Source organism: Petaurus breviceps, unplaced genomic scaffold (genome assembly GCF_028583685.1).
Source record: "Petaurus breviceps papuanus isolate PSGF00001 unplaced genomic scaffold, PetGlider_PUasm1.0 186, whole genome shotgun sequence".
NCBI classification, from domain to species: domain Eukaryota; kingdom Metazoa; phylum Chordata; class Mammalia; order Diprotodontia; family Petauridae; genus Petaurus; species Petaurus breviceps.
Genome location: NW_027185798.1, coordinates 53,962,641 through 53,978,792, shown reverse-complemented (window position 1 = coordinate 53,978,792; position 16,152 = coordinate 53,962,641). Strand labels below are relative to the sequence as shown.

At 36.9% G+C, this 16,152-nt stretch overlaps 1 pseudogene; it reads left to right on the top strand.

Annotated features, from left to right (window-relative positions):
• Nucleotides 1-1,122: 1,122 nt before the first annotated feature.
• The window catches only part of LOC138162266 (actin-related protein 3-like), an 84,550-nt pseudogene continuing 69,520 nt past the window's right edge, over nucleotides 1,123-16,152 (top strand).

Genomic DNA, 16,152 nt, shown 5'->3' with positions numbered 1-16,152 from the left:
AGCATTGTGAGGCATTGGAGATAAAATAATGATAAATAATTAAAATAATAATATATAATAATAAAATAATAATAAATAAAACAATCCTGCTTGCATGGAGCTTATATTCTAATGGAAAGGACAAGAAGAAGATATGTAAAGACAAATGGAATATATACAAATTAATATTAAATAGTTGGGAGGGAAGGCACCAGCAGTTTAGGAGAATCTCTTTTGTATAATGTGTTGCTTCCCATTGTACTCTAGGTACCTGGGGAGTGTATGTTACCTTATCTATGAGTCTTCTACATTTCAAAGGATCAGAATTATTTCAAAAAAGAAAAAAATAGAAAGCATGCCTATCTATCATAACATATTAGTAAAACCTACAACTTACCTATAGTCAAAGTCCTTTGTGCCCCTATTCTATAGGTTTCCTTTCCCCCATCTTTCACATTCTTTTTAGCATATGACTCTTCACAATTTTTCATTTCTCTCTCCAGAATTAGAAGCACATAATTTCAGAGTTCGAAGGGACCTCAGTGTCTTTCTATGAGAAGATATTAATTAGAATGAACTTTTAAAATCAGGATTGTAGAAGAAAGAACTCTGGGTCTCCCCCAAATATTGTTTATTAATAATCATTTATCTCACAAGATAACCCCAAATGGGGTCACAAAGATTTGGGAACAACTGAAACTATTGAACAACAACAGCAGATTCAAAAATCCACTAAAGATCAAAGCAACCCATTCCACATTTAAATAGCAGTGTTCATTAGAGAGTTTAATATCCACCCTTATCCCTCAAATTAAGCTTAAATTTGCTTCTTTGTAACTTTTCCCCACTATTAGTAGTTGGAGGCAAATTCCTCTTTTACATGATAGATTTTCAAATACTTTAAAACAGACCTGCAAAACTTGGCAAGAAGTAGGGGCCAAAATTAAAATAGGTTAAACTTCTTCGGGCTGAAGATAGGGTTTTAGCACTCACTTTCCAAGTAAAGGTATAATCAATGATTAATCTAGTTTGCAATAAACCACTTAAAAATGGAAATTTCAATTAATTGCACTTAGTAAGATTTTTATTTATCATGAAATGTCTTCTCTCAGACTAGAGACAGATTGGTGACCATTGCTTGCCATGGGTCATATGACAAACAGGAGAGAATGTGCAGTGGCAACCCAGCCACCAAGTTATATGATGGACACAATAGTGACTACTGGAAGGTAGGTTAAGTGGGGCACAGACAGTTTACATCCTCTATATTTTTCATGGACTGCCCAAAATCCTTTGGCAGGCCACAAGCAGCCCGCAGGCTGTATTTTCAGGCCTGCTTTAAAATGATAGTTATCATTCCTTTTGACTATCTGAACCTAATTCCCCCTCTCTTCTTTTCACTAAACATATATGTGTGTGTATATGCACATACATACACACACACACATATATATCCCATATCCCCTAGTCCTCATATAGAGTGATATCAAAGCCCTTTCATCATTCTAGTTAGTCTCATTCTTAAACTAAAGACAATATCCTACATATGCTCTAACTGAGGCAGAGCACAGGGAAAGCAGAAAACTTGCTGCTTATGAAAGCTGTGCCTCTCTTAATAAAGCCAGAAATCACATTAATTTTATTGTCTGTCTAGTCCTACTCTGCCTCATTGGGATTGCTGTCCACTAAATCCCCATCTCCTTTATAAAGAAATTGCTGTCTAGCCATATCTCCCTTGTGTTTTATTAAAGATATTGTTATTTGTATCTCAAATAAGACTTTACTTTTATTCTAATGAATATCATTTTTATTTGATTCAATGATCTCAGCTATGCAGATCTTTTAAAATCCTGACTCCATTATCCAATATGTTTATATTAACTCTAGCTACCAGCTTATGCTACATATTAATTTAATTTTTATTTATTTTTCTTTTTTCAATTTTTGCTTTTATTCGTTGTTAAGAATGTAAAATAGAGCAAAGATATGGGTCCAGTCCTTCAAATCATTCCACGTCCATCTAATTGTACTATGTATGGTTGACATCTTTCTATTTCCCCCTGTTAATAGTATGAGAAGTTGATTTAAATGCTTTGTTAGTATCTGGATAAATTGTGCGTAGCATCATCATGACCTACTAGTTTAGAAACCAACTTTATCAGAAAAGGCAGTGACTTATAGTTCCTGCATAGGGTGTCTCTTTTCTGCTGGGCTCTTCCCAGTGTCTCTACTGTGCCTAATCTGTCCCCAACTCCTACTGAACACACATATCCCAGGGAAATGTTAAGAAAACAATGAGAAGTCCAAATCCTCCTACCCTCCAAAATTCACAAGGTTTTCTTCTGGTCTGGGGAGCAGAGTGGGGAGTAGAGGTGTGAATAAGGGCGAGCATTTTCCTTTCAGGCACTTGGTTGGAACAGCTTTGTTTTCTTACTAGCCACAGAAATGTTTTATTTCCAAAATAGCTTGTTGTTTTATAGAAGGCCCACAGGGGATGAGCAAGTATTACCCCCAATACCAATATATCTCCTGTGTCACTCCATTCCATCCAATGGCTTTCAAGGGCTTTTCACTTAGTCTAATGCCCTTGGTGGCTGAGTCAATAGAGGTATTCTCACCTAATTAATGTAGCTACTTTAAAGGGGGTTGAACAGTAATTAATTCAATAGAAGAGTAGAGTATCCAAAGTTTTACCTGGCTTCCTCAGTTTCCTTCAAGTCCCATCTAAAACCCTATCTTATCCCACTTAATTCTACTACCCTCTTTATATACATATACATGTACCTATACTTATATATTTATGTGTGTGCATGCATGAACATATATGTGAACATTTATGCATGCCTACATACACATGTATGCATTGCCCAGGGTCACACAGATAGAAAATGTCTGAGGCTGGATTTGAACTCAGGTCTTCCTGACTTCAGTCCTGGCACTCTATCTGTTGTGCCTCCTAGCTTCTCTATAGCTCTAATTAGGCATAAACACACCTATGTGTTATGTGCCCACTCCTTTAAAATCATCAACCAAAGTTTAAAAAAATGGCTCTCTGAATAAGACAAACAATACCACATTGCTATTTAAAAAGGTATACGTTTTTGCATGAGTGCTGGTCAGTCATGTGTGTCTCCTTGACATAAGGCCTGCCCTATTCAACCACAAGTGAGCTGTGTTCCCTTCTATAACTGCAGATATCACACTTCAGGGAGGAAATATGAATGACTCCATCAACTCCAGTAAAGCATGTCCCTCAAACTGTGAATATATCTGATTTGTTCTATCACACATGTGAGAATAATATGTTATTCTTACTGGTATCACCAGCAATAACCTTAAATAATAGGTGTCTCAGTAGGGGGTAGTAGGAAGCACATTGAATGAGCTGCAAAAGGTCTGTCAAGTGGTAAAGTATGCATAAAACACATCATGGGAAAAATATAACAATCACAGATAAAGGAGTTCCTTGTGGGCAGTAAAAGAAAGCCCTCTGTGAACATTTTTGCTTTATGCTCTAACCTGAATTTTTTGAAAGGAATTGACTTCCAGTCGAGATAATTTCCCATCTGGTGGCTTGCCATACTGTCTGTTCCTTCTGTGCCACACATGGCCGATGCCTCTATTGAGACCACAATGGCTCATAAGCAGCCGTTTTTCCAGATGGGCCAGAAGGGAGTTTCCCTTGACCAAGGCTGCCATTGTGTGCAACGGGTATCAGCTGGAAATCATTGCTATTGAAACTCTCAACCACACATTTTAAAAGCAAGAAATCTTGAGGGTACCTCTACTACTGTACTCAACCAGAGTTATGCCGACTGTCATCAGCCCTGAACAGTATGACAAAAAGAATATGTTGTGTCCTAGCTTTCTGTGTAATCCAGTCTCGGCATGCTCGTGTATCACAATATACTGCACAGCTTGGAGGAATTAGCATATAAGTGGGAGTATGTCAATGTTTTGATTGGTATGTGCTTCTTTAAGGCTATACCCCATTTAGTACGTGATAAATATTTCATTTTGTGTTCTACCTACTCCATTCTAGCAGTATTCTTTGAATCGGAGGAAAAATCAGCTATTTTTCACAAATGAAGACATCAGTGCGTTACTCTTTTTGTCTCCTATGGGGACAACACACACAAGTTACTTCATTTGAAATGAAATTCAATTTTAATTTCTATAGAAAATTAAGATTAGAGACTCAATTACTGGTCTATATGTCAATATTTAGCCATTAATTATGTATTTTTAAAAGGTAGAATATCATTCTACTTCTTTCAACACTTAAAGTCTAGTCTTCCCACTAAAGGAAGAGGCAACTAAAATAGTATAGTGAATAAAAAAACTGAGTTCAAATTTGACCTCAACCCTTATTTGCTGTGTGATCCTGGGCAAGTCACTTGACTACTTCCTACCTCAGTTTCCTCAACTGAAAAATGAAAACAATAATATACCTGTGTCATAGGGTTATTATGAGTATCAACAGAGATTTGTAAAGCATGTAGCACAGTGCCTGATATAGTGGATGTTTAATAAATGCTTGATGCCTTTAACTAAATAAAATCTTGTTTAAGAAATTAAAAAAATACACAGAATTAGAGTTTGAATTCTTTTCACCTCTCAATAAATCATTTGACTGTAAGGGTATGACCTGATATAGATATTTCTAGGAAAACCTGCCTATTTCTTTCTTATTATATTTTTAACTTATCTTTTGATCTTTCTAATATTTTTACAGTACCAGGAAAGCAGTCATATGAGTTTGTGGTTATAGTTATTTCCTCAATTTTTTTCTTCGGTAATAATAATGTCAATATATTTATCTTTACATTAAATAAAAACAATAATCAATCAACCAAACAATAAGCACTCCTTATGCATCTGCTGTGTGTTAGATATCATGTTAAATTTTTGGAATACAGAAAGAAAGTTCCTTTTAAGCTTACATTCTATGATAGGAGACAATATGTGCATATATAATATCTTAAAATATATATATAGAGGCAGTGTGCCTAGTGGGTAGTGTTATACCTAAAATCAGAAATACCTGGTACAAATGTCATCATCATTGATTTCTTGGTAGACCCTTCTTTAAAGAAGTCTTCTCAAATAGAACCATCTCCTGTTGAAAGAGACATTGTTAGCTGGGGGTGTAAGAAAAGAATCATCTTCATTTTAAAGAACTATCAAGCTATCAAGGTCTTCTTGACCCAGGTCCAGCATTCTATCCACTGTGACACCTGTCTCTGATTTTTAATAGAGCACCATGTCTTCTTTAAGGTTTCCCTCTCACCCTGCAATATCAATGTGTATATTAAAACTATACAAGATTTATTTTTAAAATTTCACTTTAAATTCACAGAATAAAACAAGCATTTCCATAACACAATACAATAAAAAGATGATTGTACATGAAACTGCAAATCTACTATTCACGACTTGCTATTCCTTTCAAATATACAACAAAATTATCATGTAAATTTATTTTTCCTTCCCACCCACCCTAGAAACTGCTACCATTAGACACAAATAGGCATATAGATGTAAAATTATCCTATACATACTTCCTCTTATCAGTTCTTTCTCTGGATGCAGATAGAACCTTTCTTCAGAAACCTTTAGAGTAAATTTGGGTATTTTCAATAGACAAAATAACATTGACTCAAAGGTGTTCTTAAAACAATATTGCTGTTATTGTATAGAGTGTTCTCTTGGTTATGTTCATTTCACTCTATGTTACTTCGTGCAAGTCTTTCCATGTTTCTTTCTAAAAATCATTGAGCCCATCTTTTCTTAAAGCACAATAGTATTCCATCACAATTTTATACCATGACTTCTTTATCCATTCCCCAACTGATGGACATCCCTGAACTTTCTAGTACTTTGCCATAACAAAGAAAACTATTAGAAGCTTTTCAGAACATATAGGTAGGGGCAGTTATGTAGTACAGTGGATAGAGTGCCAGCCCTAGAGTCAGAAAGGCCTGAGTTCAATTCCAGTCTCAGACATTTGACTCTTACTAGCTATTTGACACTTACTGGGCAAGTTAGGTAACTCTGACTGCCTCAATTCCTCCACCCCCCCAAAAAAAGAACATATAGGTTCTTCACCTTTTTCCCTAATCATCTTTGGAAATAGACCAAGTAGTGGTATTCCTGGGTCAGTGCATATATATGTAGTTTAATAACTCTTTGGGCACAATTCCAGATTGCTTTCCAAAATGGTTGGATCATTTTATGATTTCATTAACAATGAATTAGTGTTCTAATTTTTCCACCTCCTCTCCACCATTATTCACTTTTGCCTTCTATAATTTTTAACCAATTTGGTAGGTGTAAAATGATGCCTCAAAGTTGTTTTAATCTGCATTTTTCTAATTAATTTTTTAAAAAATTCAATGATAAAAATTACTTTATGCAATGATACTGATCACTAATCTCATTAGAAATATAACCAGCAAAAAACAGTTGCTTCAAAGGTGCTCACTACGATCACAGAATATATCCAAGGTAAAATCCAATGCCAAGAAAGATACTCTATGGATTGTGGCACTACTTAAGTGTTCTATTCATGGATGAAGTAATACTGGTGGCATCAAGCCTTGGAATATTGCAGACTCCAACAGAAATACAATATCCAAATACGAACTTCTCTAAGAAGCAAAAGTCCATCTTGTTAATACTAATATTTTCCCTGTGATATTGTATGATTCTGAATGGCAGAATATCACGATCTCTGGAGAATTTGCAAGTGGGGAAAATGGCAGAGAAGAAGAGCATGATGGGTATGACTGGCAAAAGCATTTTGCTAATAGAGAGACCGAGATGAGAATGAAAAACAGTGGATGTCTTCAGAGAGAATCAAAACTGGAAAAGAAAATGAAAGGGGATAGATAAGGAATAGTCCACCCACAAGTTACACTCTCTTTCATGCAATAGCGAGAGCTCTAAAGGAGGATCAATTACACACTGTATAGATTTCCCCATGTTGGATTTACCAAAAGCAAGCAAAAAAATCGGTGAAATTTTACAGGATAGGAAGTCATTGATGCGTTATAAACTCTGTACTGTTAAATGGACTACATTTACTGAAGAAATGAGAGATCCATGAACTCATATAAATATTTCACCAGAGGTACAGGGTGCTTACATATTCCTTGGTTGGTTCTTTTTTCTCTCAGTGAAACATATAATCCTGTACTTTTGGTTTCAGATTTTAGCAAAAATATCATCAAAACATACTCATAAAACCAGTAGTTTACTCTGAAGGAAAAGATTTTGAGTCACCAATGACAAAGAAAACACATATTTACATGTTTGCATATACATGATATGAAGAATAGTCCTAGAAACAAGAAAACGATCTACTGAAATATTCTCTTGGAATTGAATGGCTTGTAAGCCCTGCCTTGCATGAACTGTCACAACCAGGGAATTTGATAGATCATTTTAAGTCTATATATCTCCTTTATTCCTCAAGGCATCCCTTACCTTCACATTATTGCCTTTTTTCTTTCCTTTTTTTAAAGTAGCAACTGGGAGCCCTTTGTCCAGATGATCTATAAATGTGTTATATAGCCCAAGAGTTGGAACATTGGGCCAATAGCAGTTAATGACTTTTTTTCCAGTGGCTCATGGGTCACGGGTTTTGCTTTTGACCTTGTATAATGCTTCATGTGATGCCAAATCAGCCACATGGGGTTGAGATTTTTGTGACCTGGATGAGAATTTGAAATGTTCACAACATGATCTCCCAACCTCTAACAACTAAGATAAAAAGAGGGCAGAGGTAAAAATGTAGAGTAATAGAACAGTAATATATTTGTTATAAAGAAAGGAAAGGAAAAGAGAGGGGAATAAAACAGAAATATATTGGAACAACATGGTTAAGTTATTTTTATTTTAGATAAAATGTTCAGCCACTTTATCCTTATACTAGCAACAAATATGAAGGCAATGGTAAGATTTTTGTCACTGTGTGAAGGGGAAAAGGCAACAAATGTACTGCATAAACTAATTAGTATAGAATTATATAGTGTTTTAAGTTTTGAAAAGTGCTTTAGTAACAGTACCTCATTTTATCCTCAGAACAACCCTGGGGATAAGTGCCATTATTATTCTTGTTTTTCAGATGAGGAAACTGAGTCAAACAGAGAATAAGTAACTTGTCAAGAATCACACAATGATAAAGTGTCTGAAGCTGGATTTAACTCATCTTTCTGACTCCAGGTCCACATGCAGGTGATTGGTTCAGTGGGTAGACCATTGGGGTTGTTGTCAGGAAGGAGAAAGTTCAAATAGTTAAAGGGAAATTATTTAACCTCTCCAAAATTCAGTTTCTTCAACTATGAAATAGGAATGATGATGATGATGATGATGATGACTATACCTATTTTAAAAAGCTATTTAGTATTACATTTCTAATAACCCCAGGCTAGTCCACTATATTTTTTATACTTTTTAAAATTCAAAATCAGAATCCCTATTCCTGTCTATTATATCACATCCTGTGTTTAACTATTCATATGCATTTCTATAACTTTTTAGAAGTTTTCTTTGATTAAAAAAATTGAAAACAAAGGTTGAAAGGTCAAGCTTAGAGGTGGGGAATCTAGAATCTCAAGGCCTCAAACTCTGGTCAAAGCAATTCAAGTAATCTCAGCAAATGAAAGATTCTTTTTTTTCCCAGATGCTTTATTAACTTCTGATTTACATCATTTCTGCCAGATTTTGAGTTACAAATTTTCTCCCCATTTTTCCCCTACCCACCCCCCCAAATAGCAGCCCCACAGGATATCCCGTCCTCTAATCTGCTCTCTCCCATATTTTCTCCCATACCCCTTTCGACTTTTCCAGTGCAAATGAAAGATGCTAACACCAAATTCAAGATGAATTTAAAATGTTACTAAGGAGCTTTAAGAAGTAAATACATTAGAGGAAAGAGATAACACAAAGAAGCAAACTATCTGGGGATCTGTGTGATCCTAAGAAACTCAACACACTGGAAATGTGATTTAGATCAAGCGAAAAATAGAAAGCATGGGGACCATTAATATAGTGCATGATAATATAGCATTAAAGTAGGTGACAATGGGGAGCCAAGGTGGCAATTTAGAGGCCAACTAAACTCTCCCAATAGTCCCCTCCAAACAACTTTGAAATACCATTTCAAATCAAATTTTGGATCAGCAGAGCCAAAAAAAGGTCAGGGTGAGATAGTTTTCCAGCCTAAGACAAGTTAGGAGATGAGCAGGAGATGTCTGTGACAGCAGAGTGGGAGCCAGCCCAGAGCTCATGCAGTAGTAGCACCAACAGAGGGTGTTAGAGGTAGGTGCAAGTGCAGTGGAAGCAGCAAGAGCAGCAGCTTCAAAAACTCTCAGTGCAGACATGGTAAGGGGGCCAGAAAACTGGTCAGAAATATATTATAAAAAGCCTTCCCAGAAACACCTGGCCGTGTAACCTTGAGCAAGTTACTTAACCCCAATTGCTTAGGGGCAGCCAGGTGGTTCAGCAAGTAAGAGCACCGGCTCCAGTGTTGGGATGACCTGGGAATCAAATCTGGGCTCAGATACTTAGCACCCACCCAGAAACACTTGGCCGTGTAACCTTGAGCAAATTACTTAACCCCAATTGCTTAGGGGCGGCCCAGTGGCTCAGCGAGTAAGAGCACTGGCTCCAGTGTCGGGATGACCTGGAGATTGAATCCAGGCTCAGATACTTAGCACCGCACCCAGAAATAACTGGCCGTGTAACCTTGAGCAAGTTACTTAACCCCAATTGCTTAAAAAAAAAAGCCCTTCACTGATATGGGGTGTATGAGATTCTGATTGGCAACTTTATTACCCATACATAGTTCTGGGTCACAGTTCCAGTACAGTGATTAGCCCTTGTGGTTGTTCACAAGGGAGCAAGGGCCACGGTTGAAGTTCCAAGGTAAAGAGGAACATTAGCACTTGCTGTTTTAGGAGAGCAGGTGGCCTGGTCATATGTCAAGAGGAGGGCTAGTGTTTGTGGCTGCAGGGGAGCCAGGATCTTTCTTGGCTAAATACAAGAACATAAGCCTGGATAGCAATGACTACACTTCTCCATGGATCAGTTCCCCTTGGAAGCACCAAAAACTTGAAGACCTCCACAAATGGCTCAGAAACAGCAGCACAATTATACTTGAAGCTTGGAACAGTGCTTTCCCACCCTGGGCTGAGCAGAGTCTAATTTTAAAATAAATTCAAAAGTCAAGAAACATGCTGGATAAATAAAAAATAACAACCACAACAACAAAAAAAAATGAAAAACAAATTTGACCACAAATAGCTACTGTGGTGCCAGGGAAGACAAAGATACAAACTCAGAAGAAGACAAAAATGTGACAACAGCTAAAATCAAAGTCTCAAAGAAAAATGTGAATTGAACCCAAGCCGAACAAGAATGCCTGGAAGAGTTAAAGAGATAAGAGTGGTAGAGGAAAAAATGGGGGAAAAAAGAAATGATAGTGATACAAGCAAATTATTTTAATAAAGAATTAAGAGCTCGGCAAGAGGCACAAAAATACTTAAGAAAATAATAACTTAAAAAACAGAACTGCCCTAACTGGTAAAAGAGATATAAAAATGCATTGAAGAAAATAAATCCTTAAAAATCAGAATTGGCCAGATGAAAAAAGGGGTACAAAAGCTCACTGGTTAAAATAATTCCTTAAAAATTTGAATTGGGCAAGTAGAAACTAATGACTGCATGGGACATCAAGAAAAAATAAAACAAAGTCAAAAGACAAAAAAAATAGAAATGTGAAATACCTCATTGGAAAAAACAACACACTTGGGGAATAGATTGAGGAGAAACAATTTTTGAATTATCTGACTGTGAAAAAAGGTCAATCATATTTTTATAAATATCCTAGACTTCACATTTCAAAAAAATTATAAAGGAAAATTTTCCTGAAATCTTATATCCAGAAGGTAGACATAGAAATGGAAAGAATATATCAATTACCTCCTGAAAGATAGTCCAAAATTAATTTGCCCAAGGATATTATAACCAAATTCCTGAATCCCCAGGTCAAGGAGAAAATATTCCAAACAGCCAGAAAAAAACAATTCAAATTTCATGACCCACACTCAGTATTAAACAAGACTTAGCAACTTCCATATGGAAGAAGCATGATATCTTAGAATATGATATTCTCTGCCCTGGTACTGTGACTCAACCCAGAACTACATATGGGTGGACAATATGCCAGTTGCCAATGAACTCCAATTGTACACAGTGCTAGCAGAGGGTCCCCATTCTAATGAGTTGTCTGACCAGTTATCTGACCTTGCCATCTCGGGTCTTCCAAAAAAAATCCTAAATCTGCTGTTGCCACTGCTGTTGAAGTAGCCTTCAAGCCCCCACCCCTGGTTCTTCTACCTCTTGTGCTCTGGGATAGATCCTACCCTGATGTCACAAATTCTTCTAGGTCTGTATCTTGACCTACTAAATTGTCTCAGACTGGAGAAAATGCCTCACTTCAAATTGTTATTGTCTCTGCCACTCCAAAATTGGATATGTGATGTTATTTCAAAGTTGTTTGCAAGAAAATGTTGGGAGAGTTGGTCTGTGTTGCTGCTTCTAATCTGCCATCTTGGCTCTGCCCTCAAGCATGCTTTCATTTGAGCTTATCTCCTCACATTTTTAGTCAAATACCAGAACCAATAATTTTGCCCATTTGTGCCATAGACCACTAACCATTAAACATAGAACAACAGAAGAATCCTTTATCTAAGGATTCTATCTATCTCAATTCTATAAAATGAGGCAATATGTAAAATAAATAAATGAATGGTTTTTAAAGAACACTTCAAAGTTTAGCAAACACTTTATCTACATTATCTCCACTGAGTTTTATAACAGCCCTCAGTTAGGTACTATAGGAATTATTGTCCCCATCTTACAGATGAAGAACCTGAGGTTTAAAGATGTGCATTGTCCATGGTCACATAGCTAATAAATATCAGAGACAAAACTAAATACAGAACTTTTTGACTTTATGAAATATGTAGAAATAGATTTGAATGAGAATCCTTCTGTCTGAGTCCCAGGCTAGCCATTTATTATCTGTGTAGCTCTAGCAAGCCAATGCATATATGTGATATTCACTTCATCGTCTCTGAAATGAAATGAGGATAATCAACTTGAACTCTCTTTATAATAATATTATTGTGAAGATGAACTCAAGTCATTGCCAAGTTCTATATAATTGTAAGCTTTTTTTTGTTTTAAATGATATCAGTTATTTTATTTTATGTTTACCATAACATGCAATTATACACAACTGATTTTTAGTGCATGTGAATTTTTTTAAAAATTGCTTTTTTTCTTCCATTCTCACTTTAGTGTATGTGTACATGCACTAATTTAGACATCGTGACCTGTTGTGTCTCTACAATCCAATTGGGAGAAGCTTCATATAGTGCAAATACTACTAAATTTAGAATCAGAGAAATTTAATGTCTGTTATATCCAAAGTCTTAGCCACATCTCACTTCCCTTCCCTATATGCTCCTCACTGGGCTTCCACTCTATCCTGATGACCTTGCTTCAGCCCATACTTCATGCTCTCCAGTCCTCCACCTTTTCTATCTCCCCTTTATGTGTTAACTTCTCCCATTAGAAAATTCAGAGAGTGGATTTTATTTCTTTCATGTTATCTGCTTTCTTAGGACAAGCATAATGCCTTGCACATAATAAGTACTTAATATATACTTTATTCAACTCCTCCTACACACCTATTGTCTGGCATCCTAGCAAGGCTCTACATTGAAGCCAATTCAGAGACTGATGATTACCTGTTTAGAAACTCCACATTGTGAGAAAGCTTAATCAAATTGTTCATTCTCCACTATCAACTTACCCCCTGGCCGTCTCACTTGTTTACTGGTTACCTCGCTCCATGGAGACAATAATTGTCTGAACTCATACCTTAGTGGGTGACATACTCACAATTTGTTTTGCTCTTCCTATTCCAAGGATTTTGAAATGTTTGCTATGAGTATAAAAATCGAATTCCCACAATCTACTTTTACCCATATATTTTTTTTTTTTTTGGCAAATCAATCAGGGTTACGTGACTTGCACAGGGTCACACAGCTAGTAAGTATCAAGTGCCTGAGGCGGGATTTGAATTCAGTTCCTCATGATTCCAGACCTAGTGCTCTATCCACTGTACCATTTAACTTCCCCTACCCATATACTTTTCTTCTTTTTGAAGGGGGGAGGGTAGGGCAATTGATGTTAAGTGACTTATCCAAGGTCTCATGGCTAGTAAGTGTTAAGTGTCTGAGGCCGGATTTGAACTCAGGTTCTCCTGACTCCAGGGCCGGTGCTCTATTCACTGTGCCACATAGCCACCCCCCCCCATATACTTTTTAACCTGACTTTTGTGTCAGTTGTAATCCTGACCCTGATCCTTACCTCATGTGACTTCTTCTGATGACCTATTAAATTGTCTCAGGCTGGAAAAATGTCTCACTCCAAAGTTTTATTGTCTCTGCCACTACAAAATTTGATTTGAGATACTGTTTTAAAATTGTTTGCAAGAGAATGGTGGGTGAGTTTGGCTGAGCTGTTGCCTCTAATCCACCATCTTGGCCCTGCCTCCTGAGAATGCTTTCAGTGAACCTATCATACATAAGCCTCTATCCTGGCACTTTTATTCAAATACCAGCACCAATAGCTTTGGAAAGTCACTTAAATCTCTCTGGGCCTCAGGTTTTTATCTATAATATGAGAGATTTGAACTAGTGGTCTATAAGGTCTCTTACAGCTGTAAACTGATGCTCCTAAGAATTCTATGCTACGAACTTCATAGCATATTCTAGGATTGTGATCTATAATCACATTGGGATAGCATCCTAACCATCCAGTACTGGAAATCTTCTGATCCCTTTCTGAATTTCACTAATGACTCCTCCAACAGAGTAAGACCACTTTGCATGACAGCAATAAGGAAACTAATGCTTCTGTCCTTGCCTCATTCCTTGCTTTCTGCATCAGTATGATCTAAGCCAGTGTGTTCCTGGCACCCTCATAAGTGGGCTTCTCCTTTTAGATGTGGAGCACTGCCCAAGAGCACCTCATAAATACTGCAAGCAGCATGCTGGCTGCTCACTCACTGTATCCCGGTTACACCTGAGTGGTTGTCTTAGGCCATTGGGACATCAGTATAAAGTGTCTAAACACCTCAAGAAAATATGAAGTGCAGTCTAGTTTTAATTGGACTTTTTTAAACAGTGTCTATCATCTCTAAAGGAGTGAAACAACAATGCATGATGGGAAAACACAGAGGGCCAGTTCATAGGATCATACATCTAACACAGCTTACTGCATTTCGATGCCATTGACTTGCTAGCTGCCTTTCTGATGGCACCAGAAACAATCCCTTCAAAAACTTAACCATTTCCCTCCTAGGTCTCCCACCTTGGGGCCCTCTTGTCTTAATTAGTATATGCTTCAGCTGCCCACTACACTAGGCCTGCTTCCAGCTAGACTTCATTTGAGTCTTCTGTTATTTTTTCACGGGTTTCCTTTTCTTGAAGGCAAGAACTGTCTTCACTTCTTCATTTGAATCACCAGAACTTAGTATATCAGAAGAACTTAATCTTTTTTCTCATTTTTTTTATTCAGTGATGCATGCATGAATTAATGTATGTAGTAGGAAAATTGCAGGATTTGATTTGATTTGACTTGGCTTTGAATTCTGTCACTGCTATTTAAGAATTGTGCATCTTTGACAAAATTACTTAATCTCTCTAGCCTCAGTGGCTTCTAAAGACCTTTTTAATTGTAAATCTAGGATTGTATCATTGGTCATCTAATCCAACCATAATTTTCAGATGAGAAGAAAATTGAAGCCCATAGAGTTACCCATGGTCACAAAATTAGTGTCAGAGGAGGGCTTTGAACTTCTCTATTCTTGACTCCAAATGCAGTAATCTATGTGCTAGGGAGAACAGATCTGGCATTAGAAGAACTGACTGAGGTCATGCAAACAGCAAACTAAGACCTAAACCAAGGTTTTCTCATTCCAAAGCCATCTTTCTTTCCACTTTGCTTTTGTTAACGTGCAGGTGTGCCATTCACGTGACCAGGGCTCCTCTTCACAATGATATTATGTTAAGATGTTTTTGCAATAATGAGAAACCAATTTAAGTGAGCCTCATATGAATATTATGAAATGCAAGCTATAGAAATGAAGCTATGTAGAAGCAAAGCCAGATGGATAGACATAAAGGAAAGTATGGAGAATGGCTAGATATATAGGCACAAGCTTTTTATTGCTACTATTTTATATCTTTGTTCCATTTTTAGATTAAAAAAATTTGTAGCAGGTGATTCAAATTGAATTTTATTGATAATTCATAGAAAAAAAGATATATCCCACACATGTCTCATTCCACTCACAAAGTAGTATTTTTATATCATGTCTTTATGTCTATAAGGTGCTCCCCTGTGTCCAAGTATATTTTTGCCTTCTCCTGTAGCATGCAAGCCTTGGACTGAATAGATTAGGATGCAAAGTGTACATGTGATCTTGCCAGGAGCAGCTGGACATGGTTTTTTATTCATAGAGTTTCCAGGTAATAAAATGACTATTGTCCCACCATTGGGAGCCTGGACACACTGTGCTGTTCTTCACAAGGTCTCATGGGATTCATGGAAAGAAAAATACCTTATCATTCAATAGGGAAACTAGGTGGTACAGTGCATAGAGTGCCTGACCTGGAGTTAAGAAAACTCATCTTCCTGAATTCAAATCTCACCCCAGATACTTACTAGCTGTGTGACCCTGCGCAAATCATCTAATCCTGTTTGCCTCAGTTTCCTCATGACTTGGAGTAGGAAAGGGGAAATCACTCCAGTATCTCTGTCAAGTAAACGCCAAATGGGATAACAAAGAATCAGATATGACTGAAAAAGACTGAACAACAATAATCATTAAATGGAAAGAAATGACTAAGTGGTCCATTCACCATGGAAAGGAGAGGATACAGAAATTGTTTTTCAGTTGGATGTTCAAAAACAAATCATTCTTGCCTGGGAGAATTCTACTGTAGTCAAGGAGTCAGAATGTAACCTATGTAAGCATATTGACCATGTCAGGTATTCAAGTGTAGGTATGTTTTCTCTCTCTCTCTCTCT